A 5,072-nucleotide genomic window follows, 5' to 3' on the forward strand; every position below is an offset into this window, starting at 1 on the left:
GAACTACCCACTTTCTGGCAGAATCACAGCAAAAAGTCCAGGGACTGCTGCCCTTGTGTAGGCTGGGACTCCTGAGGAAGACAACCAAGGCCTTCCCTGCAGTCCAGCAGAAGGATTCCGGCCTTCCGTGGTCACTCACTGACCCTGGGGTAACCATGTCAGTAAGGACTCTAGATTAGGATATACACTGGCCAACCTGGGAGGATGGGTCTGGGCTGGGTGTCCACAGGCACAGCATGGCAGGGGTCCTGAACCAGTCATGGAGAAGGGAGAGAGTTTGACTTTTAAAAAGTGACATACATAGACAGCAGGAGAATCATTATGGAGAAAAACTCAGTTTGTGGACTTTGTCACACTTACATGCTACTGTGTTTCCCCACAAATAAGACCTAGCTGGGCAATCAGCTCTAGTGTGTCTTTTGGAGCAAAAATTAATATAAGACCCGGTATTATATTATAACATATTATATTATATTCTACCCAATCTTATAGTAAAACAAGACCGGGTCTTATATTAATTTTTGCTCCAAAAGACACATTAGAGCTGATTGTCTGGTCTTATTTTCAGGGAAACACGGTAGTATTTACTTTACAGGATAAACTTAATTTAGAGTTAACAAATGTGATGGCCTCCAAAGATCTTCACATGGCTCTGGGTGTTGTGTTTGGGGGCAACTTTAGGGCCTCCCCTTTCCTTTAATATACCTGGCTCATGTTCAGAAAGTTTTCATTGTTTAACTACCCTTCCCCCAAAAAAATCCCCACAAAAAATTCTCCAACACTTCTTTAGGATTCTTTGACCTGGACACTCACTGGGCACTTCAGAATGTTACTGGAAAAGTGGCTTCCACTTCCAGAAACCTCAGCAGAGCTTCAGCACTCAACCAGAGAAGATGTGATGGTTAGTTTTATGCATCAACGTTGCTGGGCTATAGTATCTAGTTGTTCAATTAAACAAAGTGTTGCTGTAAAGGTATTTTGTAGCTGTGGTTAGGTTAACATCTCCAATCAGTTGACTTGAAGTACAGGGGATGACTCTAGATAATGAGGGTGGGCCTCATCCAATCAGTTGCAAGGCTTTAAAAGCAAATGTTGAAAGGCCTTAAAAGCAAATACTGAGGTTTCCCTGAATAAGCAGCATCAGCTCCTGGCCAAGAGTATGCAGCTTGCTGGTCTGCCCTACAGATTTCAGACTTGCCTCGCCAGTCCCTATAACTGTGTAAGCCAATGCCTTGAAATAAATCGCTTAATACACACACACACACACACACACACACTCACAAACACATACAGCCTACTGGTTCTATTTCTTTGGTAGACCCCTTGCTGATACAGGAACTAAGCGGGTGAGTCTGGCATCAGTCAGCCTCAGTTGAAATCCTGGACCCACTGTTTACTTATTTACTATCTGTGAGATCTTGCACAACTTGCTCGATCTCTTGGAACATTAGGTGTGTCCTCCATAAAATGAGGATAAGAGTAGGTCTTATCTCCCAGGGTTGCTATGTGGATGAAATTGAGGGACCAGGAAACGCACATTATAATAACACTTAACATGGACATGACCCTACTATGTATCAAGCCGTCTCCAAGCTCTCAGTGTGTATTAACACACAATAATCCTAGGAAATTGGCCTAGTGTTACCTCCATTTTACAAGTGGGGAAACTGAAACTCTGAGAGGTCATGTGACTTGCCTGAGGCCACCCAGGGAGTAAAATGCTGAAGTGTGCAGTGTCTGGCACACTGAGTACTTCTGGTAAGTGCAAGACGTGATTCAGATGATGATAAAGCCTTAATTAAAAAAAAAAAAGCATCACCACTCTTTTCAACTCTTATTATTAAAAAGGCCTTCAAAATCATGACAGCCATATGAGCCAGGAATCCCAATCCTAGTAGAATACCCATGTGAAATGAAAATCCATGTTCACATAAAACCCATGAGCCAAGGTTTATCAAGGTTTTATTCGTAATTACTGACAGCCATTAAAACCTAAATGTCTTTCAGTAGGTGAATGGATAAACTAATGTGATCTAGCCACACAATGGAATACTATTCAGCCATAAAAAGGAATAAGTTACTGATACAGGAAACAATGAAGACAAACCTCAACATTGTTAGTGAAGGAAGCCAGACTCAAAAGACTATATACTGTGTGATGCTGTTTTATAGGACCTTCTGGAAAACGCAAAAGTATTGGACAGAAAGCAGATCAGTGCTTGCCAGGGGCTGGGATCTGCTACAGAGGGATACGGGGGAAATTTTTGAAATGATAGAAATGTTCTCTATCCCCACTGGTGGTGGTCATACCACTGTCTGTATTCAGAACTAGATACTGAAAAGTGAATTTTACTGTATGTAAATTATACTTCAATAAAAAACAAAGGAAAACAAAAACATCCTATGGGCTTCACACTAAAAATAAAAAAGGCAAAGCAGGGCAGGGCTTGGGAAACTTCTCTCTGGGGCTCCTGATACAGCCAACCAGAAAGTTGCTAACCAGCCTCAGCTTGTCTGTTCTCAGCTTCACCTTCCCTCACACACTCTGAATCAGCTCAATCATGTACCCTAAAACCAGCCAAACCGGGTTCTAGTAAAATCAAGATTCTACCTTACCACGTGTGGGAAGTACAAAAGGAGCCTGTGAGCTGAATACAACTGTGAGCTGAATACAACCGAACACACCAGAGCTTCGACATACAAATGACTGTGGGGTCCTCCAAATCCAAGACCCAGGAGGCCCCACTTATCTTTCAGTACTGCCAAATGCAACCCCTTTCTGGAATTTTTCCTTTGGAAACTGTTCTCAGGGGCCTGGTACAGTTGGCTCAGCAAACACCAAATGTTGTTACTTGTCACTGTTATGAATTAGCCAATTGTGTTGGCGATGCTGAGGACACAAGCACGATTTAGCTGTCCCCAATGATAGGCACAGACTGAGCTACAGTACAGTGTCATGAATGGCTGAACAAAGTGGCCAGTCTTCATTCTGAGGGTGGATTTGATTTCTGCTGACAGCCTGGCTACTGGAAGCCAGATGAGGCCAACAAGCTGTCCTTACTCCTGCAACACTCGCCAAAAAACAGGAATTCTCCTCTGGAGGCTGGGACCTGCCTTTCAATGAGCTTCTTGTGGGTGAGCAGGGAGTGAAAATTATTTGTATGCCACAGTTGGCACACAGCATAGTAGGTTCACAAAATGATATAATGCCTGTTGAGTGAGTGGGGGGCTCAGGAAAGCAGCCTCAAAAGGTGAATTCCAGAATGTTCCGAGTTTGTGGAAATGTGTGTGGAATCTCTCCAAAAATGTCATCTATTTGGCCATGACACCAAACACCTTACCTAGCTGGAACCCAGAGATATGGAACACATGCCTACTCAAACCACTTCAGAGATGCTGGAACTCACCAGAACTGGCAAAGTAGCAGAACATGGCTAGATTTTAGGGGTTCAACTCTGCCCCATCAGCACCTCACAATTAGGCACCTCAAGTAATTCAGTTTGGTAGGATTTTAACTCGTGGCCTCGGAGTGAGTACTCCCTTTGTCCCCTTCAATAGGGCAGGGAGTGAGGACACAAAGGGTTTCAAGATACTATGAGCCCCACAAATGCCAATAGAAAAAGATCAGTATTTTAGAAAGCGTGGTTATGAAACACCTTTGTGTTTTCACCTGTTTTGTCCAGACAGGCTTGGTGAAAAGGATAGGGAGTTTCTGAAGACCACAGCTTTGGCTGTTACCCGGAGGTCCCCAGAAGCTGTAGCTTCAGAAGTTTCTAGAACCGAACCTGGATGATTAAGGGCTTGGTACTGACTCACCTTCACCCCACCCTACTGCTTTATGACTCAGAGATCTACCTTTGAGGACTTCTCACCATGTCCCAGATGTCAGATCTCTGGGTTCCCGAGGGTGCAACAGTTGATGATGCCTCAGGGGCAGGTCTGTAACAGGAGAAAGATGAGAAGGTGAGGGAGTGTGTCCACGTGCTGCCCAGTCCTTACCCTGTCCTGAAATCTTGAGTGTGTGCATAAGTCCGTGTGTGTATGTGTGTGTGTTGGCATCCAACCTCCCCAGCCTGTTCATGACAAACAATGGCATCATCCTAGACCAGCAATGTCCATTAGAGCTAGTGTGAGAGACCCAACTTCCAGCCACAAATGGGAGCTGTGTCTGTGATTTTCAATGTTCCATAGGCACATTAAAGAAGCACAAAGAAAAAAAAAAGTACAAAGAAACAGGGGAACTTAATTTTAGTCATATATTTTAATCCAATATATCCAAAATAATATTTTAACGTGGAATCAACAAAAAGGTCACTAATGAGATTTTAAAAAACATTTTCATACCGTCTTTGAAATCGGTGTGTTTTATATTTTTTATACAGCACATCTCAAATTGGACCAGCCACATTTCAAGGGCTCACTAACCACATGGCCAGTGGTGACCATACTGGACAGCGTTGGTGGAGACAAATGTGGGCCCCCTGCTTATAGGGCGGAGCAAGGTGGGGCGGAGACTTGCATTGAAAAGGATAGTGAAAACACCCCCAGGTTGCAGGTTGGAGGGTAACAGGGTGCTATTTGCCACCCATTTCCCCTTTCCTTCTCTCCCATTCGTGACAGATAGGGATCCCCTCGTCGGAGAGGCCTCTCCCTCCAGGCGCCCAGCCCACACTCCCAGCCCCTAGACATCTCCGGTTGCTTCCCAGTACCCCCAGGGCCGCCCACCTCGGAATTCACCCAGACACGCCGCCCGCCAAGTGGATGCTGACCTTCTTGTCACTCAACTTCTTGCTCCCGCCTCCCACCTTAATATAACCGTCGCTTCCCTTGGTTTCCACAGCGACACCACCCAAGGGCGGAGAAATGAGCAAGCGGCGCGGAGGCCCCTTTTGATTGGTGGGTAGACTGGCCCCTTCTTCCTCGCCTCGATTGTGCCCGCGCTCCGCCCCCTGAATGGGTCCCGCAAGCTGATTGGTCAACCCCTTGGCGAGAGCGGCTTGTCCTGGCTCAGACGGGTCCCGCGGGGCGGTGGCTAAGGTGGGCGCCTTGAACGCTGATTGGCTGGAAGGGCA

General features: G+C 45.7%; 1 protein-coding gene across 1 annotated transcript in view; it reads right to left on the reverse strand.

Annotated features, from left to right (window-relative positions):
• The window catches only part of DNAJB1 (DnaJ heat shock protein family (Hsp40) member B1), a 28,610-nt gene that overhangs the window by 5,295 nt on the left and 18,243 nt on the right, over positions 1–5,072 (reverse strand). Inside the window, exon 3 of the mRNA XM_019746153.2 lies at positions 3,873–3,939. The gene's annotated coding sequence lies outside the window, so the exon portion shown is untranslated. The remainder of the gene's footprint in view (positions 1–3,872; positions 3,940–5,072) is intronic.

This window comes from Rhinolophus sinicus, linkage group LG07 (assembly GCF_036562045.2).
Source record: "Rhinolophus sinicus isolate RSC01 linkage group LG07, ASM3656204v1, whole genome shotgun sequence".
Classification (NCBI taxonomy): Eukaryota; Metazoa; Chordata; class Mammalia; order Chiroptera; family Rhinolophidae; genus Rhinolophus; species Rhinolophus sinicus.